Source organism: Manis javanica, chromosome 14 (genome assembly GCF_040802235.1).
Source record: "Manis javanica isolate MJ-LG chromosome 14, MJ_LKY, whole genome shotgun sequence".
NCBI lineage: Eukaryota > Metazoa > Chordata > Mammalia > Pholidota > Manidae > Manis > Manis javanica.
In genome coordinates this window covers 61,907,185-61,935,154 of record NC_133169.1, presented here as the reverse complement: position 1 = coordinate 61,935,154, position 27,970 = coordinate 61,907,185, and the positions used below count along the sequence as shown (strand labels likewise).

Below are 27,970 nucleotides of genomic sequence, written 5' to 3'. Positions count from 1 at the left end.
TATGTGTGATGATTTGTTAACACAGCATAACCGAACCTATCCTGACTGATACAATCACATTTACGTGTGATGTAATTCTTGATACAAATACTTTAAAATTGCTTACACACGTTTGTACAAACAAATGAAGCAAACTTGACCCCAGAATAAAAGAGCAGTCTGGCCCAACCAAATTACAGTTCCCAATCAGAAATCAGAAAGGACTTCAAGCAGGGCTTTCTGGAATGACTCAGGCTTTGCAATGAGAATTAAAACTCTAGAGCCTTTAATACAGAGTTGAATGTTTTATTAAGCAAAATTTACACTTAAGGACCAGGAAAAGAATACTTTTCTGCTTGATCACTGGCAGTGTTCTAGCAGGTTTATCCAATGTTTGTAGCACAATAAAGATACATTGTGGAAACTGGGTAAAAGGTTAGAGGCAGATGTTTAATTGTAATAATTGAATGAACAATTACATGGCAGCTCTTTGGCAGATGACTTACAGTGAAATGAACTTCCATGTTAATTATTTTCAGTAGCTAGCTCTTGAGTATAAAAATGTGCTCAGTGTTGAAAATACAAATATGAGTAATATGCACTCCCTGGCATCTTGATGGGACCTGTCAATCAAATAATAGAGATAAGAAATGGACATGAAGCAGAAATATGTCAAATGCTCTAAAAGGTGCACACCCCATTCTGTGGCAGGATGGGTAGGGGTGGGGGGCACTGATCCAGTGGCTTTGATGCTATCTGATACTAACCCATGGAGGCAGCTGCTTGATTAGAAAACTGAGTGTCAGAGACTGGTTGGTAGTAAGAAGTGACTGAAGGACTAGGCAGAGCAGTTTGTTAGTTTGATAAAAAAAAACAACATTATGTTTGAGAAGCTCGTTTTCTTGCCATCCAATCTAAAGTCTAGCAGCTCTGTTTCGCCAACAACTTCACTGCTTCCAATGCTTTGGTGTGTCAATGTGCGGCTTAGGATTTAGCAAGAGTGCACAGGAGACACAAACCAGCAAACAATCCAGGCAAAAGCAAAAGTCTAGGTAGGAACATGTATATAAGCACAGGCTTACATCACAGTGTAAAAATAATCACATGGAAACAATGGTAAATATGTAATCAAAACCATGTCAGAAACAGAAAAAACCATAACTAAAGAACTATAAAAACAGGGGAAAATATCTGAAACTACATCTCAAAAATTGCTCTTTTAGACTATGGCATGCTATTTATTTGGCTCCGTAAAAATAGGGAACTCTCTTGCCTGGAACAACCCATTTTCAGCACATGCCACAAAAATTGGGCCCCTTCTTGTTGAACCATTTAAACTGAAGTAACACCTGGCTCATCGTTAGAGCTAGTAGATGTTTAGGGAAGTTGGACAGAGATATCCATTTATAATTCTTCAATAAAGTACTCCCTCAATAAATGTAAATTTTATTTTTTAAAAACATGGTGTCAAAATATTTAAGAGAATGGCAATGAAAGTATGTTCCCTACAGAATTTGTCAAAGCTGACAATTCCATCCGTATCTACTGGATGGAAGCAAGATGTGCTTTTCTTAGAGTTTATACTAGGCCAGAAAAAAAAAGTGTTTTTATTTTAACCAGATGTGAACGAATTAAACCCAATATTTTCAAGTATTTTTAGTGCCTATGATGTCATCTGATTTTATATTTTCTACTAAGGGATAATGTGTATTGTTAAAATTGTGAAGCCACTTTCCATGTATGTACTTAAAGTCTTACATATGATAAATTACAATAAACAAATTACAACATTGCAGGACACACTCTTGGCTGTTTATGTCAAAAAGCAGAAAGAGAGAAATTTGGTTTCTCAGTAGAAAATGGAATTAAAAGCATGTGGGAATGTCTTCTTCTGGCCTTCCAGGTAGTCCTCATGCCAGTAACTATTGTACTTGTCCAAATGGGTCCAGGACAAGGATGGCTCTGGCCATGTTCTCCTAACTGTACAATTTCCCTCTTCTTGAAAAGCCAACAGAGAAGCCTGTGGACTCTACAGGCATTGTGTGCACCATTATGCTGGTCTTCCGGGGAACCACAGTTTTTAAACCACCAGGTCCTTCCAGGGTTGTATGTATTAAATATATTATGTATATTATTAGTATGTAAACTTTATTATATAAAAAGTTTATATATATGGAATTATTTTATATAGTACATATACTATTGGTAATATAGTCTCAATGACAGACTCACACAGGACAGACACCTGCATTGCCACTAAACCAGATACTGGCGAGTTTCTCAGGATTGTGGCGCCACTCTTGAGCACTGGCAAGGGGACGAGGGTGACCCTAAACAGAAAGAAGAGGACTTGCTTCCTCACACTTTGGTCTGGGCAGTATCGGGCAATCAGTCACACCCTGGAGCAGCAGAGTGGCCCTCCTGGCTTTGCTGATCGAACTTCTCCAAGTCTTCTCTCCTGGGAAAGAGATCTCTTAAAAACCATTTGAAGCTTTCCAAAGGGCAAAAGCCAGATGGTCGTGAGCCAGTGTTACCATAAATGCTTCCACTCTCCCTGATTTCATTTCGGAAATAAGGAAGGAAAGAGGCAGTCACCACCGCTGGCTTGCCTGTGCCTCATCCTGGAGCTCCTCCCCTCTCCCAATTAAGAAAAAGACGCTGAAAGTACCGTTAATAGGGCTGCAGGGCTGCTGGTGTATATTCATGTTGTGGAATTAGTGAGCCCTCATTTCAGACTCGTCTCTTCCATCCACCACCCACACCGGAGCAAAGACATTCTGGGCACAGCCCGTTGCCCTTCACTGCTGGGTGAAGTGCCCGCGGGTGGGCGAGCTCGGGGTGCGCAGGGAGGTCGGGCCGTCCACTCGCTGCCAACGCAGCGTCCCAACTCTGCCAAGGGCTTCGGAAGCAAGAGTTTCCCAGGACTGTGCCCACGTCCCGTCTCCGCCTCCCCGAGCCTCGTTTCCCGGTTGAGGCTGGAACTCTGGATGGTTTGGGGGCCAGTGAGCTGGCAGAGGTCGACGCGTGGATCACGGTGAGGGGCGACTGGGTTCCCGGGGGCGAGGGGGCGAAGCCGGGTGGCGGTGCGCTGAGAAAGGGGGAAGCGAGGGCAAAAGTGGGAGGGAGGAGAGGAGACCCAGCTGGGGGGCAGCAACGGCGGCGGAGGTAGCAGCGGAAGGTGACGAGGGCGGCAGGTTGGCGCACCAGACGCCGCGGGGACCCAGCGGGGTCGCTGTCAGTCAGGCCGAGGGGCCCCCCGGGCCGGGGCGCGGCGCGCGGGAGGGCGCGGCGGCCCCGAGCCCGGGCAGGGCGGCCGCGCCCCCGTGCCCGGCCCTGCGCCCGCGCCGCGCTCCGCGCCCCCCGGCCCGGCTCCCGGCGCGGCCGGCGGGGCGCCCCCTCCAGCGCGCCCTCGATGTGGGGCCGGGGGAGCGGCGCTGGCGGCCCGGCCGCATTGTGACGTAGCGGGGCCGCGGCAGCGCCTCCGCCGCCCGCGTGCCCGCTCCTGCCGCGGCCGTTCCTGCTCTCGCGGCCGCCGTCCGGCCGGCAGTCGGCCCGCGTCCCGCAGGCGCGCCTGGCGCCCCGGGTGAGTCCAGGTCCCGCGCGGGCTGCGCGGGGAGGCGAGGGCGGCGGCGCGGCTGAGCCTTTCCAAGTTCGCGCCGGGAGACCCAGGCGGGTGTCGCCCCAGCTCCGCCAGCTCGGACCCCTTTGTGCCGCGCGTCCCCGCTGCTCGGGCAGCGGCGGCGCCCTGCTGACGGGGTTTGGGGAGGGGTCTCTATAGTAACGGCGGCCGCGGCTGCGGAGCCGCCGCTCTGCTCCGGGGAAGCGGAGCAGCCCCTGCCTGGGTTTGCAAACGGTTGTGCTTTTCGTTTGTGCGTTTCGTGTGCTTATTCTCGCTGCCACCTCACATTGTACGGGAGGCAGGGATGGGCAGTGCCCCGGCTCCCCTGAGCTGAGATAACGGGGGCGAAGAAATAGAGCGCCAGTGCCAAGCAGCCCTCCTAGTAATGACCGCGAGACAGGCACGCCTGCGGTTGCTGGCGCCCAGGGGAGCCCCTGGCTCCTGCACCGCGGCTCCCGGCTGCCCAGCCCCGGCCCCCGCTGCCTGGCCCGGCGCTGTCCTGCGTCCCGGGCTCTCCGCGGCGGGGTGAGCCGGGAATGTGCCTCTCCCGGCCTTGCCTCGCGGCGATGACTTTCATGTGCAGGTGGTAAGTGAGACAAACTGGTATTTTTGCTATTGTCAAATGCCACGTTTTGTTTATTTCATTTTTACGAAAAGAAAAGAGGGAAGATTATGAGCCATTACTGGCAGCCATACAGTTTCCACAGGAAATACTAGCATTCTTTGAGGAACACGCTACTGCTTGCAGCGAAGAAAGTCTTGCGGAAACAAAAAGGCTGCAGCATTGTTGCTCATTTTCAATGGACCGCTAGGAGGGGGGAACGTGTTTTTTCCTGTGGGAACGTTGCTTTCCTTGGAAAAGTTAATTACGGAAGCATTACTGTTGGTGTCCGTTTTTCACTCCCTGGCGGCTGGGGCCCCCCTTCTCTTGACGATTACTGACATGTGCCTATCAAAGAGCCCAGAGGCGGCGGCGGAGAACCAATGCAGGACGGGCTCTCCACACACCACGTGCTGTGGAGCCCCGGCCAGGGCTAGTATGCAAAATGAAGTAAGGGCTGCCTGGGGAGGTTTCTGAGGATTGCATGTGTGGAGACTATGTCAGTTCGCCAAGGTGTCACTCTAAACACGTAATTTTCAAGCACCACGTTCCTTGCTGAATCTGCGGGAAGGCAAAGCCTATTTCTCTCATTATGGAGCAGACATCCCAGCTGGGAATGGGTTGACGTCTGTGTTTCATACTTACATATTGACATTTTAAAAGGCAAAGAGAGCAAAGTAGAGGAAAGCAGTATGCTAACATAATCACATCTAGGAGAGAATGTCTGTTGGCTATTTCTGATGTATCTCAATGTTAAATTACATTCAGTATGATTAGAGTATAAGGAAACACATTTAAGGTGTCCTTAAAACTATTTGAAAAAGGTGTGACACTTTGTTACCATTCTCTGAAGTCTCTCCAGAAGGTGGTATTAACTGAAGATCACCCATAACCATGTAGGAGTTCCCAGGTCTAGAATCGAAAAGAAAAAAATGGTGCTTGTATTAAGGACCATTGGACATCTTGGAAATAAAAGGTGAAAAATAATATGCATTATTCACAATAATATTATTTTTATTATAAACTTCATTTTCTCCATAGCAAGCATTTCATGATGAAAGGTTACAGGATAGTAGATTTAAGAAGATGCTGTGTTTATTGATTTGATATTTACCATGTGTTGATGTCCACAAGGAAATGACTAAAGCAGATGAATTTATCTGTCCATGTCACAGCTTTGCTAATTGCTGGCCCTTGTTCTGGCACAGGTATACAGTGGAAAAGCAGAACAGAGGCCAAGAAACTTGGTCCGTGCTGTGTTTTTGGAAGGAATCGCAGCAGCACTTTACTCCTCTTAAGAGGGAAACCCAAACATCTAATACAAACAAATGATCTTTGATATTATCAGAGAAAGCCTGGAGCCATTTTTCTTGCCAGATTTAAGGCATTTCTTGTCAAAAGAGGAAATCTCCCAAGAAGCAGGTGCATCATTACAAGAAACACAAGGGAGTTTCTCTTTTAAATGCAAAATCTAATTGAACAGCAACAAGAGAATCGGTGACATTCTTTGAACACAAGCCTTGTTTTTGGCAGTCTGTCAGGTTATGGTTGCAAACCATGTAGGAGAAATATGTGTCTTGGGAGAAAAATAATATCCTGGAGAAAATCAAACAGTTGCTTCTGTGAAACTAACCCATGTGTATTTGTTTCCTAGTTTTCCTTTGATTGATAGTAATTCACTTACAAGGAGTAATTTACTGAAAATGAATCAATAAACTGGTTACTAATATGCATACTATGCATGATTTTTCATCCTATGTAGGTGAGCTCACTGGATTTTATATTTTATGGTTGGCATCTTACAAGCTCTTTTTTTAAGCTTTTAAAATTGATGATCAAACTGTGTGTTGCAATGATGAACGTTAATTGATATGCCTCATGGCTGGCCCTGGAAAAGTACTGATGGATTGGTAAATAGTTATTGAGTATTCATTTTGTGGGATGTAAAAATAGAAAATGAGAGATATAAAAATTTAAATTGCACAGTCTTCACAAGGAACTTAGAAGGGAGGAAATAGGACACATGAAAAATTAAATAACAATAGAAAACACAAAAGAGTTTATTTTATGATGAGTGCCCAAGACACGAAATAGTGTTTGAAAAGGAATTCCACAGAGGAAGTGACCAAATCTGATTAGATGTTTTATCAGTTACCCACTACTGCCTACAAATCACCCCAAAATGTAGTTGCTGAAAACGGGTCGTAAAGCTCAGGATTCTGTGGTCATGGTCAGCACTCGAGCTGGATTCAGTGAGGTGGTTCTGCTGACCTGCACTGGGTCCCCTCAGGCATCTTCAGTCAGCTGGTACATTGGATGATGGCAGGAGACTCTAGAATGGCCTCCCTTAGTGTGGCCGATAGCAGGCTGTTGGCCAGGTGACTGGGACACGTGCCTCCCATTCTCCAACCTATTTGCCTGGACTTCTTTAGGTAATGGTCAGTGTTCCAAAAGCAGCCGAAAAGCAAATTCCAATTACAAGCAAGTTTAAGCCTCTGCTTGTTTTACACTTGCTACTCTCCCATTAGCCAAACCAAAGCACAGGTTCACCCCAGATTCAAGGAACGGAAAAAGACTCTATGCATGATGAGAGAGAGCTACAAAATGTTGTGGTCTTTTATTTTTTACAGTACAACATGTTTGAGGACCCTTGTTCTAGCAGATGTTTTCTGCTAAGGAAGAGCATATTGTAAGATAGGAGAGGTAGGTGAATCCTGCTTAGAGACAGCCTAGAATTTAGGGTGGGGAATTGGACCACAAGTCAGGGTCCTGTAGTCTTTGCTCTGTAAACCATGGGTAGAAGAGGAGTGACCCAAGGATACTGTGGGGAAAATGGAAGTTCCTATGGGTAGGATCCTCAACTTACCCCAAACTACTTGATGATATGGCCTGCTGCTAGGCTACTCCTTCCACACCCATAGGCAATGAGCTATTACTGACTAAGTCACTATATAGAGAGCTCTGCCCAGTGCTCTGGGCGGAGGCAGAGACAAAGGTGGGTTACAGACCTGCAGACTCCTGGATGCAGACGTGATTCCAGTGCTCCACCTACCACCAGGAGAATAAAGCAGGGTGTAAACCCTTTTACCCCAAGAACATTCCATTGTCATTTCTCAGTCTCACTGAATCGATAGTGAACCTTCCCAGGGCTGAAACCCTCAGGCAAGACAGGCACTAATTTCAGCCATATCAGTGGTACTGGAGTTCTTGTTCACAAAGCCGAAGAATGAGCTTCACAAACACTCAAGGTAGAAGAGCAAGGTAGAGGCTTTTATTTAGAGATAAAGTGAGAGAATAGAGCTCCTGGCTCACGCCAGGAGGGGGCAAGAGAGCTGGTGGTGGTGCCTTATCTAGGGGTTTTATGGGCAGTTGAGGATTTTTAGGAAAGGGGATAAAGGGCTAGGGGTGCAGGCTGGTTGTAAGACCGCCTGCTCTGCCCCCAGGGTGGGCTGGGTTGTTGTCTGTTTGCTAGAGAGTGTTAAGTATCTTACTTCTTGATTTCTTGGGCTGTTTATAGTTGAGATTGCTTACCAAATTCGTCTTTTGCCTAGGTTGTAAATTAGTTGATTAGGATTAGAGAAGGAAAACCAGCACACAGGTAGTTAAAAATAAGCTAGGCCTTTTAGCAGGCTAAGCAAATTTTACAGTGTCATGATCTAATTGATACAGTGAAGTCATGACTTATGCTGAGATACCCTTCTTTATTTGTGGAACACTCAAACACTCCATGCCAAGTTGCTCCTTGCCTTTTGGGCTTTAACTGATCTCACTGAAGATGCCTATATTCCTAGTCTGGTATCTTTACGCTAGAGAATTAGTGTGACTCTGTCTTTGCATAATGCTTAACACAGAGTTTCAATAGGGGCTTCTTTGTACATTGTTACATTATTTTGGCTGTAATTATTTTGCTTTGCATTTTTTCCTGAGGCCCTCACCTTACTCTGCCTAAACCCAAGGTCCTGTTCCTCAGGCTAGTTTGGAGACAGTAGGCCAGTGGCAGAGTGAGCAGGCCATTGCTGAGACGTGAGGAAGACTGACAAGGGGGGGGGGGTGCAGAGAAAAATGGAATGGAAGGGATCCATCTGGCTGATCCCTATTTAGAATTAGGTGACTGATTGTAGGGGGTTAGTGAAAGCCTAGAGTCAATATCATTCTGAGATTTTAAAAAGCTTGAGTGACTGAGAGAATGATCATGCTGTTGTGAGAAATAGAGAAATCGATAAGTGATTTATTTTGGGGGAGGAGAAAAGTTCAGTTCTGGAAAGGCTGATTAAAAGAGATAAATTGAATGTGATAAAGTACTTTATAAGCCACAGAGTATGCTATGCCTGTTAGCTATTGCTTAATGTCTAAATGGCAGTGAGATGCATACAGTGAAGTTTCTCTCATTGTAAAGCAACAAGGAAACAAAATGAAATATGGAAGCCATCCTAGATGTCAAAGGGAAGTCAGATGAAGCACTGTGAGGATAGAAGCAGAACTACTGGGGCAGAGCAGGCTGGGAGGCAGGAACTGAGGGTTTTGCTTCCTGAGGCACAGCTGGAGATCTGCCCTTGGACTTGGCATATCAGGAAAAGAGAGCACTATTGGTCTACCTGGAGGCTCAAGCCCCCTACTGAGCCAGGAGCATTGATTGACAGCTCCCCTAAGACAGCACACAATGTAGAATAGGTATCTGCTTCCTCGAAGGATGTGGGAGCGCTGCCCTCAGGAGTGGGAGTGGACACAGGGGGCAAAACCAACGAATGCCCAGCAGAGAGGGACCCTTGGTTTATTTAGGCCCAACCACAGGAAAGTAGACGAGGAAGGAGCGGACAGTGCAGGTGTTGTCTTTACATAGAGATGCGGGTGCATTCATCGCTACTGCACCCACATTAGTGGTGGGGTTTTCTTAGGGCAGGAGAATGAAGAAGGAGGGTACCCAGCATAAGGTATCACTCAGGCTCCCCCATAAATGTCAGTGGATGTTTTATTAGACGGGAGAGGAATTTGAAACACCTTCTGTTCTTTCACCCAAGGGCTCAGCCAAGGTGCTGCTCCGCCAGCCTTGTTTTATTGATGGCTGGTCTGAAATTCAGGTGGTGTCCTAACCGTGGAGTGCAGCTGTTGGGCCAGACAGAAACACCTGGCCTCACTAACGCCACACAATTAGTCTGCACAGCATACACAGCTGCTCATTATGGAAGGGCCTTGGGTGGACCAGCTCAAACCCAAGCACAGGCTTTTATAGTTTCCATTGCGCAAGTCTGCGAACCCTTAAGATATTCAACGAATGTTAACTTAATGAGTGCATCTGCCATTATCTGGTGCAGTCTGGTCTGGCTTTTCATTATTTATGGTGGAATTTGCTATAAAGTTCCTAAATGCCTTTTGTAGACTTAAATGTCTTAAAGTGCTATTGTCAGAGTAATGAAGGTTTTTATAATCTGTCACAAAAATAGGCTTTTTCTTTTTTGAAGCAGTTTTCTTTACTTCTTGTGTTTCTCAGGACCCTTGGCTGCAGGTCACAGAAGCCCAGTTTATACTTGCTCATGTATTACTGGCTCTTCTATTAGAAAAGGTCCAAAAGGATCCAGTTCTGATTGCTCTCTTTTTCATGGTAGTAAAAGAGTCATTAGCAGCTTCAGGCCCAACCTTGCAGGAAGAGAGAATAATTTGGAATTAACTCTAATTAGCCTGCTCTGATCATATGCCCATGCCTGAACCAATTCCCATGGCCAGGGATTTGGGAAGCACCACTTGGCTCAGCCTTGAAGACGTGCCCAGTCCTGGAAACTTTGGAAATGGGAGGGCGGTCTGTGTGAGGAGCATGTGTGTGTGGAGTAGGGGGTGTCAGAGGGGCTTGAGAGGGTGGTCAGCAAAACCCTCCAAGACCAAATAACCTGGGAGCTGAGAAGGGGTGGGTTTTAAATGGAAAATACTGGAAAGATGAGAGCGTAGATGCTGTGCAAGCAGAAAGAGCAGATAGCTACTCTTGCGTCTGTTTTCCCTGGAGGACATAATTCTCCTCTTCCTACATCCCTAAGCTGTAAACGAGGGAACGATCCGACCCTGACTTTCTTCCTTTCCTCCTCCACCTAATCAGTCAGCAGGACCCCTGCTCCCTCTCACAGTCTTACTCTTTTCCTCCTTTAGTTGAGCACCTCCCTGTTTCTCTCTTCATGAGTCCCCTTTAAAAATGCTGCCTCCACTCTCTCCGCTTGTAGTCAGGAGTGCTCTTTCCAAAGAACAAGTAGATAAAATCAAATCGTGTAACTCCCTGCTTAGAACAAGTCAAAACCTCACAGCCCTGGGGGAAGAGACAAGGCTCCAGAGCATGAATTACAAGGTTCCCCATGTGGGCCCTGCCTCCTCCTGTGGATGCAGGGGGAGGCTGGGAGGGGTGGTGTCAGCACAGGCTTCTAGCTGCCCACGTTATCCCTGGGCTCTGGTGACCTATACAGCTTTAAGGCCCCCAAATGCTCCAGTGTCTCTCATTTTCATGCTCTTGCATGACCTGTCTTCTCTGTGGAATACCATTTCTCATCTCTTGACCTGGTGAACATACGCTCCTCCTTCCAAATGCAACCCAAGCATTGTTCTTTCAAGAAGCCTTTGCTGAACACCCACTCCTGCCCAGCCCCTGCCTCATTCTTCACCCTGGGGTGACCATGGAGGCACTTGGATCTCTCTCCTGCTGGGTCGACTGTCTAGAGCACTGCACAATGCTTTCTTGGCTCTTTGTGTTCTGCTCACAGTATATATGCTCAATCATCTTTAAGTGAATGCAGGAAAAATGTGTACTGAATCCTCAGTCGTCAGTGTTTAAAGTGAATTTGTTTAGGTTTATTCTATTTCCTTTCACTTGATTCTCATATTTGCATCTCAGAATGCTGGCCGTTAAGATAGGTTTTCTGTGAAGCGGCTGCTCTTACTTATCAGCAGTCTTCCCAGTTGCTTTTGTGCTCCTTCCCTACTTGGTCACTAACAGCTACCACAAGAAACAATAGGCTGCAAAACATCAGCCACCCAAAGTCAATCTTGAAGCTGGAATCTACGGCTCAGAGGCTGAGGAATACTTTTTTCCCTACCAGGAAAGAGGATATTTAGTAGTTAATATTTATGAGGCACTTACTCTGTGTTGGGTGCTTCCCAGAAGACTTGCAATTATTTTCTTATTTAATCCTCTCAGCAGCCCCAGGAAGGAGGTATTACCATTATCATCCTTCTTCTACATGTGAGGAAATGAAGATATAGAAAGTAGAAGTGGCTTGCTTGCCACTAAGCTCCTCTGCCTGGAGATTGCTGAGCTCCAGACACTCATCCAGGTTATTGAGTAGAATCCATCGTATGTTGGGCTCTTCCAGTTCATCCATTATTTCTTTGTTGTTGTTCTAAAATGAAGTGGCCACCTCCCGAGAATGAAACATTCCAGCTGCCTCCCTCTGCCATCAGTTATGACAGACAGACTATGGGAAAAGATACATTTTAAGAGCCCCAGTACTATAGTTGACTTCAAGGCAAATTTCTACCTTAGAAATTCCAGACATATTCCCTACGATTCTGCTGTTGCCCCTTTTGGAGGTGGTACCACTGTGTGTAAAAACAGCCTTGATCAGGCATAGACGAGGCTCAGTTCTAAGCACAGATGTATAAAAGGAGCTAAACACTTTGGAAGCCACAGAAACTTGATGGTTCTTCATCTGTTTTCAGTCTGAGATTCTTTCAGGGTTCTAATGAAAACTGTGGATTCTTTCCTTAGAGAAAAACAATGTGCATGCGCGCGCACACACACACACACACACACACACACACACACACACACACAGCATTTTATATTAGAGTTTACAGAGCAGTTTCTAGAATCTGTGGAAACCCATCTCTGGATTTCCTGGGGTTCTCTGGACTCCAGGTTAAAACCCTTGTCCAAAACCTGTAATCCATAAGAATGATAATAGTCACTGTCACATGTTTACTATCTATACCAGGTAGCCAATAATGGAGTGTTTACCATGTGACTGTCCTTTTTGAAAAGCACATGACAGCTAACCCACTCCCTGAGACACACATTATGAGTCCCGTTTCAAGCTGCAAAGAAGGAGGTTTGGAGAAGAAACTTACTCTGTCTCCCAGCTGCCAAGTAGTGCGAGTGAAGTAAACACAGATCGCAAATCTGCCTCGTGGTGACTTCATGCTGCCTCAGTGCTCCTTCATCTTGCCAAGCTGAGCATGAGACCTGCCAGGGAAATTCCAAGGCTTTGTTACCCTGACTTCCCTCAGCCTTCAAGTTTGCTGTTGTAGAGCGGGCCTAGTGGTAAGAGCCTCCGGGAATGTGCAAACAGGGCCGGCAAGGTCTCAGCCCGCGCTCCTCATTCACCTGCCACACCTCCCACACGCAGAGTAGGTAGCATACGAGAGCCACTGCACTGTGTGACCATCCCTTGGTGAGGCCCTCACTCACTCCTGAGTGCAGTTTACATACCTGGAAACTTTAATTCAGTGGACGCTCAACAGACTGTGAATTCTCCCTTTGAACCCCTCCACAGACATGCATCTGGGCCTGCTGTACACTGGCCTCCGTACCCGGAGCTGCAGTCACAGCAGTGAGCACACAGGTGTGACTCCTGAGCCCATGACATTTCCATCTAGCTTATATCTAGCCAGGAAAGGGGCTACGAAGTAATTTAAAGTATGATGTTTTGTGAAAAAGGAGGTATACAGGGTGTATTCTACTTCAGTTTCTGTTCTTTACAACTTCAAAACTAGACACAAATGTGACTATTTCTCAAGCCTTTTCCTCTCTTCCCCAGGATGTTCAGAGCATTTCAGGCTTGCAGAGACTTAGTAGATAGGAGGGACACAGTCCCCCCCTTTGCAGATGAGAAGGCTGAGTGGCCGAATGGCCGCAGGTGGGGTGAAAACAGCTCACTCGGTTTGTTTCTGGCAAAGCATGGCCAAGTCTAACCACGGGCCGCTTGTAGTTTATTTGTGGTGTGATTATTGTCATTGTTTTGAACTTTATGTTGTGGTCTGTTTGCTGCAGATGAACCTGGCAGGCAGGGTACTACTCAGGAAGCAAGCCTGGCTAGCCTCTGTGCCCCCTTCGCAGACCTGATAGGCTCCCCTCCATGTTGTCATTTCTCGTTCCTCGGCTCCTTCCCTCTGCTCACCTACCTGCCTGCAGGGGGGCAGCCTCCCAGGTTTTCTCCCCACCTGTTGCCTTATGACTGCTTAGAATGAACCTGGCTGCTGGAAATAATAGGATCCGTGAATGTGAGCCACACAGGCAATTTCAAAATTTGAAGTGCACATTACGTTACAAAATATAAAAGGGAAACAGGTGAGGTTAATTCTAACAATGTATTTTACTTAACCCTACATATCCAAAATGTAATCTACATGTAATCAAGATTTTTAAAAAATCACAAACCAGTTGTAGAGGTCCAAGCTGCAGCCGAGGTCCGACCCCAGCCCTTCTAGGATGGCACTCACATCCGGTAATGGCACATCCCACGCATCCGCTCTGCCGAGTAGGAGAATCCCCGTCCCAGACCTTATAAGTGGTTCCGTGCTCGTGCACACTGCATGATTTCCGCCCTGTCGCCAATAGTGTTAAAGGTCATGCATGCTCTCCCCTTTGATTGGTCTAGGAAACATGTATATAGCGGTAGTCAGTAGTGGGGAAAAGGAGAAGCCTTCTGAAGGAGAAGCCAGCAGAGGGAGAAGCCAGCAGAGGGAGAAGCCAGCAGAACCAGAAGCTAGCGAGCCGAGAGGAATAAGCTAGAGAGAAACTAAAAGAGCTCTAACTCATACTTGCCTGCGTGCAAGCTGCAATCTTTCTGTAACACCGCCTGTCAGAAGAAATTAAAGCTGACTGAAACCTAACCAGGTCTCCTGTGATCGCGTCGACTCGACCCACGGGAAGCGGGCGTGATAACCAGATACATTTCCTTCTTGTTTTTCATACTCATTGCAACTGGGTGTGTATTTTATTCTGAACTTGCAATGCTCAGGAGCCACATGTGGCATGGCTACCCTAGTGGACTGCAGGCTTGGGCTGTGAGGAGGCCCCAGGAGTCCCACGGGCAACCACAGCCAACCATTCCTCCTGCTCCCTCGGCACTCAGCTTGCACTGTACATGGCTGTCTGTACTCTCAGACCTGGGCTCCTGTGGGTAGGGAATGTGTTGTCATCTTTCTGTGACCACTGAAGAGCACAGTGTTTAGTGTGGCCACAGTTGGCATCCAGTGCACTGGGGATTTTTTATGGAATGACAGAAGGCTATTGGTAGGCCCAGGACCTGAGGGGATTCATGCATTGCAGCTTCCCTTCCCAGCCTCCACTTCTACCCTTCAGTCTCTGGCTCTGCCTCTAGAGCCACAGTTGAGTCAGACTGAATGGACAGGAGGCCCCTACTGTGAAAGGGACATTGTAGCCTAGAACTGTACTCTGCTTCTCCTTCTGTATCTTTCTTAGCTGTAGGCTTCCCCTCTTCTAAAACTGACGATTAGAGAACTTGCATGCAGTCCAATATGTGAAATCATAATGGCCTAAGTCAACAGTATAAAAACAAGCAAGACTGACCAAACACAAACAAAACCTCATCTACTGAAACAAGCCAGAAATGGCCAACTGATATTTAGAATATTAAATGCACAGTAAGGGACAACGTGTACCCGGGGACTATTAAGAGTCATCATGATGAGCATTCTCAGTTTCCCATGGTTTTAGAGTCATCACTGCTCCCTCTGAGAGAATGATATTGCTCTCCTGAGTACATTTGCCTTTGCACGTATAGTAGTTAAACTTTGCAAATGCTTCAGGCCAACTAATGTGCATGTGCTTATTTACTGTACCCCAATGATAAATGTTCCTTAAACTAATTCATACAACCAAGTCTCAAAGATTGATATGTCCATAAAACCATACTAGCTACATATTCAAATAAACTCAAAGTTTGAAAATGGAAGAAAATACTAATGTTTGATCTGCCAAGTCATATAAACATTTTAAGAAGGGATTATTATCTCAAAAAAGAGTATGGTTACCTCAGGCCTATGTAAAGGGTGCATAGAAATAGAAAGTGGAATTCAGCCTCACCTCTGTTTTACCACTGATTACCAGTTTCAACCTGGAAATCTCATTGACCTACTTGGGGTTTTGATTTCTCAGAGTGCATACAGGGAAAAGTAAGTCCTGCTGTCACACTCTATGTAGGAGTAGGATGAATGAAGTCTAGAAAATGTTTTGAACAATTCCCTCAAAAAAATATTTGGAACAGTTTGAGGACAAGGGAGCTTGCCAATATTTTTGCAAAGTAAATGCTAAAATGTTAGAAAAATCATAGCATGTAGCATACAGTAGATAACTAAACACTAACCGTATTTAAGTTTGAAGATCTCTTCAGTAATAAGTCAAGGATGGTTCAAGACAGATGAAGCTTTGCATCTGTTGGCTCCAGTTCGGGGGATGCTGCTTTCGTTTGAGTCTCTTAAAAAAAGGCCTCGTGTGCCTCCAGTAACTGTAATATACATCTTCCAATATGACGGCTCTGGTGTGCTGTGTTGGTGTAATTGAAAACCTATAAAAAGGCTGAGAGCTACTTTTGAATTGGCTCAGTGAACTTGGACTGGATTTGTCAAAGTGGTGAAAGGTTTAAAGGAATTTTCATAAATGAGGTCTCCAAGCTGTGTTTTAACCATAGAATTCCGATGAACTCCAAGGCCTCTGAACTTGGAGAATGGCGCCTCAAAGAGCCATCATAGCAAGATGGAAATAAATGATTCATTTTCATTCCTGGAGTTCTGCAGACATAAGCACACTTAGCCACTGATCACCATAATTTAGCAGTCCTGTCGTGCATTAAAACACAATTTGAAAGTCTAATCTTTAATTAAATGGAGTGCTGACAGATTAGCATGGTTACAAGTCTTGGGCACTGAATATAGCACAATGTTTACTCATGTTGCTAGGAAATAACAGAGCTCTTCAAAAGTTATAGATCGATTTGATAAGTAGAGGGATGGGAGCTTCTCCTAGTTAGGACTTGATAGTTCCTTCTCTACTTCTGTTTCATAATGTACGTAAATGGATTTCACGGAGCTGAAGTCCTGCACACTCAGAGCTTTCACTGGCACTGGAAAACACTGGTGTGTGCACCTAAGTAAACATTTGGAGGGTATTTGAAAAAGGGACTTTACCTTAGGCTCTTGGATGAAATATGCATCAAGTATTTGGGTTTAAATGCGATGAATTTTTCTATTTATTAGAATTATCGAGAAAATAGACTGGTCTTTAAAACTTATATATCATGAGGTTAATTGATGGTTTTGCGTTCTTGGGAATGCATTAGTGGGAAACTGTCCAATTAGTATAGAAATTTGATCCAGGTTGATGGTTTTCCAAAATCATTACAACTTGCATGTAGGAAATCAACTGTGCTATTCTTTTTTTCCCCCTTTCCCTCCCTTTGGCAAACTGCACCGCATGACACATTGTACAATAGTTTTTAAAAATGCAAAGCTAATGCTTGCACAGCATGAAAGGGAGTAGCTTTGCCAGCTCACTCGCCTTGTCCCTGAAAAAGGACCAAAGATTTCTATGTGCTATTTCAGTTGGGATCAGGCATGAAAAGAGTGGCCTCCCCAAGCTCAAAAGCAGAACTGAGAAAAAAAATCACAGGGACTAATTCCTATTTATCTATTTGAGGAAGGCCCTTACAGACGGGACTGGTATTTCAATGAAGAGGTCCTTTCTGAGAACTGGAAAAATGACAGCATACTTGATTACCTCGAGGAACCCCATCAGGGTGAGGATGGCTTGGCTTATTACAGGATTTTATCCTATATCCCAACTCAGAACACCCTGGGGAGAAGTCGAGAGGGTGCTGCTCCAGGATGTGTGCCCATGACCTTCCTTGGTAATTAACACACTTAATTTCTCTCTGGATAATTACTCATTCCCATAGAAAGCCAGTTGTTGATTTTGCCAAGAATTGTTTTCTCAATCTATGCCAGTAGCTAGCACAGTTTCAGGTATATGCTATATGATCAATGTATGTTAGCTGAATAAATGAATCCTTCAATATGTCTTACAGGTAAATACAAATAATTTAAGACCTAAGGCCTACTCCACTGCAGTAAATACATGTTAAAGGCTTGTCTTCTCAAAAGATACCATCATATTACCTGTGTGATTTATACTCAGAACATTCCTCTGAGGCAGACATACTATCTACCAAGTGGGCACAGTGCTGTGCGATGGAAGGTCTCACTGCTCGGCCACTAGTTGGAGTGTGTGATAACATGTAAGAGGCTGAAGACCTGCTCTTTTGGAACTTCTGATGCTTAAAGAGAGATTTGACAATAATGAGGTGGTAAGGCAGGATAACAAAACTGACACACAGATCACAGGCTTGTTGGGGTGTGAACACCCAACTGCATGCTTATAAACAGGAAGCCAAATAATATCAGTTATGAACATGGACTGGAACCTCAGAGCAAGCGTGGCTCGGTCTCTTACTATGTGGCTGACTATACAAACTTACTGAACCTCTTGATATTTGAATATTCTTTCTTCCTGCACTAACAAATATTTATTGATTACCTCACCTATTCAAGGGAAGTTTTGGATGCTTGGGATAAAATGAGAACCATGGATATCAGATCTTCTCTTTTCCTTTCTGCACCTGCTCTACATGGTGAGATGTTTGGACTGAATCAGGAGACTCCTTTGTTTTCTAGCTTCTGGTTGGGTTTAGCCAATGGGAGGAATCAGCCAGACTAGCAAGCAGGTGGCAAGAGAGAGTTGGAGCTGGCTTCCACGGACTTCCTGAGTTCCCTCCTTACGAGGGCACCTCTGGCCTCTGTAGGTCACCATCCCCCTAAAGCTGCTTCTGGATCCTGGTAACTGTGCCTTCCCTCAGACACCCCACGCCAATGGCTGGCCCCCTTAGCCTTCGTGGCTCATTGCACATCTCGTACAGTTCCTCCAAACCCTGCCTGCACCTTTGCACATGGTCTCTTTATTAAGCTACCCTCAAATTGCTTTTGAGCATGCCACCCATTTCCCGTTGGGAATGTGACACAAATAATTACCTGTTCTAGAGGCGGTTGTTAAGAATAACATGTTTTGGGTAGAATTTAAAACAACGATTGACTTCTAAGTACTCATCAAGGTTGAGTAGTATCATCATCATTAGTTTTTCTTTTTCACAAAGTATTGGTTGTGCCAAATTAACTGTTGCTGCATTGTGTTAAAGGTGAGAACAATACAGCTATCATCTTGCAGGTATCAAAAAGGGGAAAAGTGAGACACAGGCAAGGGCCAGTGCCTCAGCAGCAGAATTGAAAAGGGAATTAAATATTTTGACCTTGTTTCTCTGCATAGGGTACACAGCCACGACATGTCTGGAAATGAAAGTTGCAACTTGAAAGTATTTAATACATGAAAACATAACCTACTTGGGATAATTGGGTATGCCTAATGTACTAAGCCCTATTCATGGCCACTGAGCAATAATTGTGTTGAATCATGGATGACTCAGTGTCTTCAACTTAATTACAATGAGCGCTGGGGTTAAGCATTCTCACATGTATACCCTCTTGGTAGTCTCGTGACAGATAATTTTTGGCTCTGAATTTCTTGTAGGCTCTGAAGAGTAGAGCTTTTTATCTGTAGTCAAAGCTAGATAGGAGACCAGCATTATGATACTTGTATGGTAGATTTTCTGTACCTACATATTTTTCTGACTTCTTAGAGTTCTCTTTCTTGAGCCACATAAAATAGATCACTCTGTGATATTTAGAATCATCTCATCTATTACGTATAGTATATTCATTAAACTGTTTGTGAAGAACGAAAACTAACAAATTCCCTGAAGAAGTAGTGGTCAGTTTGAAAAACAAAATATCTTCCAGCTTCTTCTCATTTGATAATAAATTTGTCATAGTTGTTGAAATTTCAGGCCATGTGAAAGTATCTTTCAATGTCTTGGAAAAAATTGTATGGGTATTTTCTTAACAAAGAAAGAAAACATTTTTCAGAAATGTCTCTTTTTTACAATTAAGTAGAGTCCAGGGAGGAATAGCAATTTGATAGGGCTTTTGATGTCAGTCCCAATAAGGATTTATATATATCTCCCTTCTGGTCAAGGAGCTGAGTAGGCAAAACAAATTTCCTGTTGTCAGAGGAGCTCTGGTGCTTCTAGAAGGAATGATTGCCTTTTGAACATGTAGATTTCTTTCTAGTTAGCATTTTCTTTAAAGTCAACCCCAGGTGAGGCTCCTGCATTTTTTATAAAGACTATGCTTCTCATATATTGGCACTTAATACATTAAACCTTTCTCATCTACCTACCTATCTACCTACCTGTCTGTCTCTGACCTGTACTTTCTGGAGAAGCTGTTACATCAAAGTGCCATCATCATCAGCCAGCTGATCCTTCTGAAGCCTCCTATTGCTTCATTCCAGCCCTTTTTACTTCTGTGTAGATTTCATCTCTTCCAATTTATTTTTGCCCTGTGTAAAATTTGTGGCATTTTCACTGAGAGAAACCAGTGTACTCATACAATTACTATTCTAAATGATTACACTGTTTTCACCACATCAGTAGTATCAACCTGAGTAGTAGTGAATTGAGAATAAAATAAAATTCTTAATAGATCATACCAAAAATATCACATTGCTATGCCTGAGAACCTTCTATGGTGGCTTGCCAAAAAGAAGTAGTCATAGGTTCTTTAAAGAAGAGTAACTGGTGGTATTTGCAGAAGGAGGATACATTACTTATTGCAGTCATTCTGTAAACATGCTTTGATACCTTTCCTGGTGTAGATATAGTTTTTTCCTTCTTTGAACTTTCCATCTAGAGGCAGAGAAAAAAATTGTATATCAGTAGTGGAGGTGTGGACCAAGTGCTACAGAGAAAGGAGGGAGGGGCAGTGAGCTCCACCTGGAATGTGGGGGGATGGTGGTCAGATCATCAAGGGCTTCATGGGAAAAGTGACACTAGATTTGGAGTTCAAGGCCAAGTGGGTGTTCAACCAGGCAGAACATTTAAGAGAGGGCTTTGGGGGTCTGACAGACTTGGGGAATTGTTAAGTATATCATCTGTGATTTCACAGTAAAACATATGGTGTGGAGTGGCAGGAGTCACTGTTAGAAGGGTAACTGAAGCCAAATCCTGATCTGTTTCCCACTACAAAAAAAGGGAACTTAAATATCTTTTTCAATGAGCGAGATTAATAAATAATCCTACATGGACTCTTGTATTATCCACTCTCAAGACTTATCCTGCCACCTGTGCTGGGGACTTCCAAATGCTCATGTCTAGCCCTGGGCTACAGATCCCCTCTGCCTTCTGATCATTTGCATTTAGAGGTTTCATCAGCTCTCGCATAGATGCACCCCCAAAGTAAATTCATCACCTTTCCCTCAAAATCTTGGCTCTGTCCCAATTTCCCAGTTTCGTGCATGGTCTCAGCTTTTAAGGAAATTATCCATAAAACTCCCTCCTCTTGAACCCCCCTATGTCTCCCAATGTACAAATGCTCTTACAAGTCTTGCCTTGTTTATTCAGTCGCTCTCCACATTATTGTCTGCTTTCCACCCTCGTTTCTAGCATCTTTTTCCAGGTCAGCAGCATTTATCCCTTTGATACCACAGCAACTTCTTAACTCAGTTCTACCCCTTTTGATCCATTCCTACATTGTTACAAAATCAGTCTTTCTAAAACTGGTTGTCAACAAAGTGCTAGTAAATTTTCAGGAGCTTCTCATTGCCTGTGGATAAAATCTAAAATCCTTAGCATGATATACAAGCCCTTATGATTTTGGTCCTGCCCACCAGTCCAGCCTACTGGGTCCCATGGCCAATTGCCTGCCCTTTTCCAAGCTTATTAAATGATGTGAAGCTTCCTGTAATTTGCAGTCCATAAGTGAGAATTTTCCTGGTCCCAGACTTCTTTCCCAGTCAGCTCATTCCTCTGGACTTCTACCGCCACTCAAGTTGGGGAGAGGTGTTTCCACCACTGATAGATGGTTTAGTTTCCTTCCTCTCCACCAGACTTAAGGCTTCTCAATGCCAGCACCATGTCTCATTCATATCTGCCATATTCCCGTACTTCATGTCATGTCTGGCACATAGTTGTGGCAAGAGTAGTGTTCACAAAGCACTTAATACAGACCAGGCAAGGTGCTAATTTATTTTACATACATTATCTCCTTTAAAAGGAAAAACAATCAAGCCATGCTTTTGAGAGAGAATGCGGCAGAAAATGGAGACTGGGTAACAGGTTTGTTGCAAGGAGTCTAATGGAGATAGTATCTTAGCAAAACAAGTGGGAATTTGAAAGAGAGCTATGCTAGGGGAGAAGCTGTAGAAATCAAGTAGAGAGAATTTATTGGAGTGATTCCTAGAGCTGTTGAATGGATGGACATAGGTGGAAGGAAGGATGGATGAAAGGATGAATAGGTAGAGAGCCCAGAATCAGAATCGTGAGGATTAACAATAGAAGGTAATGGTTAAAAGGGTGGCCCCTGGAGTCAGAGCACCTGCTTTGAATTCTTGCTCCTCCCTGTACCAGTTGAAAGGCCCTGGGCAAATTACTTAACCCCTGAAAGGGAGGTACCTTCTTTGTTGGGGTGTTTTACCAGTTAAGTAGAAGATGGAAAAGCTTGTGCTATTGTGGTGGCATGGGAAGTGGCAAGCACTCACTGAGGCGTGTGCTTACCTCCCTGGGCAGGCTCCTTCCTAGCAATGGTGGGCAGGAAGCAGGGGCTGCTTTCCCCTGGCTTTCCTTATGCCTGTAGATGTGTTATAATGGGAAAGATTTTGCCTGTTTGATTTTCACAATGACAATTTTGTACACTAAAATCCACTTCAAGGAAGTTTGTGTTTATTAGGGCCTAGCCCAATTGCATTTGGTTTTCCCACTGATTCCTGGAAAGAGTTAGTAAGGTGAACAAATGTTAGCAATGAACGATCACTTAATGCACGCAATGTATGAAAATACCGTCCCTGCTTATAGCTGCTGACGGAAATTCTCAAGGTCTTGGTTTTGAATGTTCACTCAACAGTCCCTTTTACTATTCATTAATTTAGGTATTTAGTCAAACATCTTAAGAGGAAGAACCCTTAAAATATGCTGTTCTCCAAATGCTCAGAAGATATAATTAGCCCCTGTATATTTCAAGGTAAAAGTGTTGTGTCCTTAAGGAGAATATCCTGGAAATCAGAAAGTATTTGTTGACTTAATGCTGCCTAGCCAATAAGGAACAATGAATGAATGATAAGCACCTACAGTATTAATCTTGTGACGCTCTTCTGTCTGTTTTTTTAGCTTCTTTGCTTTCCCTGGTTTCTTTAGTCAATACAGACTCAAAACAGTTGGTGTCTCCTCAGTCCCCTGTCATTCTCTGTACCTTTACCTTGTGTTATTTTTCTGCTGTAGCACTTACCCTAACTTAACATATCCTATGTTTATTTGCTTATTTATTGTCTGTCTCCCCCATCTGAATGTAAGCTGCTCTTGCCTTCATTCACTGTTTTCCCTAAACTTAACATAGTGCTTGGACCATCTCAGAAATTCAGTAAGTATTCATTGAATGAACAAGTGTGCAGACAGAAGCCTGTGCTTAGTAGAGTCCATACAGGTGGTGCTACCACATGAATGCAATCTTGTAAACATTGTTTGCTAAATGTAATGGGATACTTGTTCACCGAAAACAGAACACACAACTTGGAGGATAAAAAGTATCCATGGAAAAATTTTAAATCTCTCTCTAACTCCGACATAATGAGTTAACATTTTGGGGTATTATCCCTTTCACAGATTTGATGTTAGAAATGTGGGTCATCCTGGACGTATTATTTTACACCATGCATTTTGTCAGTTGGTATTGCATCATCAGCATCTTTCTATATTTTTTAAGTTTTATAAAGATTTCTATTTAAAAATGGAGTGAAAGTACATTTATCACCATCTTCAAAAAACAGCAGAAATACTGAAGATCAGAGAAGGGAAATTTACCTGTGATAAAATAAGTCATTTGCAGTGACCCCAGAGTACGAGTCTTGAAGTACGTCTGCCGTCTTTAATCTTTGGATCTAGGTGAAGGAAGACCGAAGAACCTACACTTATCTCATCATCTCGGACCTTGTGCAAGACACATACTTAAGTAAAAAGTACATCTCCAAATGTTCCCTGAATTATGTGGCAAGACCCAGAGCTATAGACTGATTACGGGAGAAATTGAGAGTGACTCTCTAAACATCCAAGTGTCACCACTGAAAGGCAGATAAGATGGAACTGGAGGAGAAACCACTGTGATGTGCCATTTTAATTTTCTTCTTCCCAGCCTGCTGGTGAAAGAGTGGAAAGGGGAGAGAGCAGTCGGCTGCTGCCACAGGGCTTTGCTGTGAGCTCTATAGAGCGAGCAACGGGAGGTGTGTGGGACAGGAAAGCAAGGCTTTCTGGAAGAGCCAGCAAGGCCTTTAGGGAAGTGTATTACTTACTTCAGACTCTTGAGAACATACTAAGACACTAAGTAGTATCTGGTGAACTGAAAGAGTATTTTCTCCCTGACCTATTTGGTAGAGAGACATCACCACTATGGAGAAAAATAATCCATTAAGATTAGAAATCAGAATGAAATAGTTGAGCTTGTACAAACTGTGTAGTTTACAGAAAGAGGTTAGTGCAAAGATAGGAGCCATAAATCACAGATTAAGCAACATGGCACAAAAGGTCATGTGTTTCTGTAATTGTAAAATGAGCTTTGCAGCAAAAGGTGAAGCTGAGCTTTTCAAACTGCTGAAATGTCAGTGTTTATTTATGAGCCAAGATAAAACTCATTTTTAGATAAATGACTAAATTGAAACACTATAATGCATACCATTTAAGCACTGTTATGTTAAAGAAATGGGACTATAAAAATGTCACATTATTACAGAACCTGTTTGTTGGTTAGGTATTTTCTGAGTCCTATCTACTCGAGTTTATTGACTCCCACTAGGTTTTACTACTGCCTGCCTTGCATAACCAATATGTGGTAGCTATTGTAAAAGCAAACCCTGCAGAATTTCAGGAGCTCCTTACGCCAAAGCTGATACTGTTGGTGATGGTGTTAGATAAAGTAGAAATAAAAGCACTTTGTGGACAGAGACCATACCTCATTTGCACAAAAACAGTGGGCTCTTCGAAATTCAAGTTCATTTTCAATTTGATACATTTCGTCTTACATTCTAGTGGTTCTACCATTTCCCTTGAGCGCTCAAATTATTATATGGTGTCCCTCTGCTGGATTTAACCAAGGCAGAACTTCCTGTATAACTCATTAAAAAACAGCGCAAGACTGCAAGACTATAGCAGCCCTGTATTCTGTGTGCCTGGCAGGTCGTGCATTGAAATCTATAAATGTTAGTAAATTATATTTTTTGTGTTGTCACAGGCTGCAAATGAAATATTTTGGGACAGATGATAATTAGAAATCAGAAATAATGGGAAAATGGAATATATGCTGTAATTGATATGGAGGGGATAGCGGTCATAAGAAAGAGCTGATCAGTGTGGAAGACAGAACTTTGTGAAGAGAAGAAGTGAATCAAAAATATGTGTCAGTTCACAGTGTGTAAGAATGCCATAGCAGGCTTGCATTCTCCAAAGAGGCTGTATGAAGACAAACTCAAGGAAGAAGAAAATGGAATGGCAAACTAATAATAGCAAACACACACACACCCCATGCAGGCACCATCCTGAATGATTTACCTATGTTAACTATTTAATCTTCACAATAACACAGTAAGATAGGAGTGACTGACGTCTTCACTACACAGAAAAAAAAAAAAAAGAAGCATTGAAAGTTTTAAAGTTACTTGCTCAAGTGACACAAGTTAACATGGGGCCCAGCTGGGATTTGAACCTGGGAACCTCATATCCAAGTCCACACTCTTGATTATCATGCTGTCTGGTCTCTTTCAGACATGGGTGAAAAATTAAGATTTGTGAGAGTTTATTGCATGAAAGCATGAACTGGCAGACAGGTCTTTGTTCAGGGTGTAGAATAGAGGTGTTTGTTCAGGGTTCCAGCATAAAGGTGATGAGAAAGAGCACAGACCCAAGTTCATGTCTGGACGTCAGATAGTGGAACTGAGGAAAACATAAGGTAAAGGAGAGAAAATAACTTTAGTAGCAAATTAAAATTTGCTGTAGATTCATATCAGAATATTTGTTCCTTTTAAAAGTTCTATTTTGCAATTGAGAAGTATATTAGAAATCTTGCTTATATTGTGCAACCTTGCAGTATAAATTAAATAGCATGTGAAATACTTATTGTCACCACTATACACATGAATGAACCATGGATTTGGGGTAAGTGTCCAATAATTTGCAGATTATTCCTTCAGTTTAGGCCCCTTGAGCAAAAGTGATAATGGCCCTAGAGGTGTTGATGTAATTAGTACCTTTTTCAGGAAATGCTATTAAACTGCTAGAGACATTGTTAAATCAGTGTAGATTTGGCTGGAAGATACTTTTAAATGCATTTGACAAAGCAGCTAATGCAGTTGTAAGGGTGGGAAGAAGACTTTTAGGCAACTCAGATACATATTTTACAGCATTTTTCCATTTCCTTTTCCTTGACAACCAGGATACAGTATAATCTTACTTTAAATAAAAACAAAATCTAATGTTTTAGCATTCATCTTTAATGGCAGATAGCTGTTTGGGGGAGGGCAGTCTTATAGAGAAGCTTGAATTGAAAATTGCCAGGACCCAAAAGATAGATTTCTTCATATGCCGTATCTAAGGTTTCATCTTTACAATGTTCAGTTCAGTTAACCATTCGATTCTGCAATCAAATAAGCAAAACCAATCATTTTGCTCTTTTTTGCTCATCTTCCTCAATTAAAAGTACCCACCTGTGGTGGTAGAGAAAGCAGATATACCAGCTCTTACGAAAAATCAAAAAAATAAAAGCTTTTATGTGTTAGTTATTGTAGATAAAATGAGAGTTCCTGTGGCCAGGATTCTCACCTGGCCCTGGTTGACTAGCTCACTGCACACCTGTGGGCAATACATGGCTGTTGACTCTGTAAAAAGAGCTCCACCCAGTGCTCTGGGCATGACACAGTGGCAGGGCTGCAAGGCTGCAGGAGAGCAGAGCAGAAACTGGAGAGGTGGCAGCGCTGAGAACAGAGGCCCAGAGGACGGCTGTGCAGGATGACTGTGCAGAGAGGCCCGGAGGACGGCTGTGAGGGATAGCTGTGTGGACAGAGGGGCCCAGAGGACAGCTGTGTGGACAGAGGGGCCCAGAGGATGGCTGTGTGGACAGAGGGGCCCAGAGGCAGAGACCGGCTTGCTGCCTGCAGACTCGCTCTGAGTGAATGGGATTTTAGTGACTGACCTGCCACCTGGAAATAAAGTTGGTTATAACCCTTTCACGCCAAGAACATTTTGCTGTCATTTCTTTGGTCACATTGAATCCATAGCAAACTTGCCTGGGGCTGAAACCCATTGGCAAGGCAGTTATGATGGTACAGGAAGCCTGACCTCAGAAACCTCAAAAATGGCCCTGAGATTCGGCAGGTGGTTTCTCTCCCTGCTGCACCTCAGGTGCCCTGGAAGCAGACTCTGTAGGAGGTTTATGGGACAGTGCTCTTGGGACCAGTGCCTATGGAAGGGAGGCAGGCAGCAGGCTTGAGCAGAAGCCAGCCCTGATGCAGTCTCACTGAAGACCTCAGCCAGCCTGTGGACAGCGAGCTCGGACACCAGGAGGCCCGTTGAGCGGTGTGCTGAGTTGGGGCATGGAACCTGGCCTGGGTAACTCTGTGCCAGCTAGTCAGCTGATACAGGCTACCCCCAAAGGTGGCTCTCTAGCCAGTGGCAGTTCTCACAGAAAGCTGACAGCTGAGGGCTGTCAGGCAGCAGCCTTCCCAGCAGGTGGAGGAATAAGTCCTTTAGTCTTGACAGGGAGTCTGGGTAAAACACAAGTGTGCCCTCTATCATAACTGACAGAAATATTTTGAAATTTTAAGAAATTAAAATAATAAAAAATAGTACCTACACTTGGGTTTTGACATTTAAGTTATATATAGTGTTCTCACAGAGGCCTTATTTTACAAAGAAAATAAAGCTGAGATATTTTGTTAATTAATTTTTTTGTGTTTAAAAAAGCAGAAAAGGTCATTTATTTACATACAGGTTATCAAGAGAACATATGTGGTGTTTGGGAGAGTATGTGTGGGTGCAACATAAGTAGAGTGAGCCACTTTCAGTCTTAGGCACTGTATTAGGAGCGTAATGTATCATTTCCTCTGTGTAACTCATCAGGGAGGAAGACCGCTGTTCTGATTCTAATGATAAATAGTCTGAGAGAGGTTAAGTGACCAGTGCAAGCTAGTTAGCAGTGCAGTGATGACTCTAAGCCAAGTCCGGCCAAATCAAAGCTCTTTTTTTTGGTCCTGTGCTGTGTTAGTTCTAATCCTTGAACCTCTCTCTCTGCCAGAGATTCTCTGCCTCAATTAGATTACTTTCTATCCTAGTTTTAATAATGTTTCTTTATGCAGGTTTTTGCCCTTACATACACAGAAATTTGATATTTAAACTGTTTATCACCTTTGGTCCTTGCCACAACTTCTCTAGCAAAAGGTGAATACTTTTGTCTCATTTACTAGGACTTTAGTACTGATGACAGTGGCCCAGGGTCATTTCACAGAAATCCCTTTAGGATGGTTTCTGCCCTGTATGGCTGCTCCATTTAGTAGATGAGTTCACAGGTAAAGGAAATTCGCA

At 43.9% G+C, this 27,970-nt stretch overlaps 1 protein-coding gene across 4 annotated transcripts in view; it reads left to right on the top strand.

The window, feature by feature from the left end:
- Window positions 1–2,693: 2,693 nt before the first annotated feature.
- SNCAIP (synuclein alpha interacting protein) overlaps window positions 2,694–27,970 on the top strand; it is a 142,499-nt gene continuing 117,222 nt past the window's right edge. Inside the window, exon 1 of one of the 4 annotated variants that reach the window (XM_017663906.3) lies at window positions 2,694–3,013. The gene's annotated coding sequence lies outside the window, so the exon portion shown is untranslated. The other 3 variants (XM_017663910.3, XM_037005259.2, XM_017663907.3) reach the window with 3 other exon arrangements.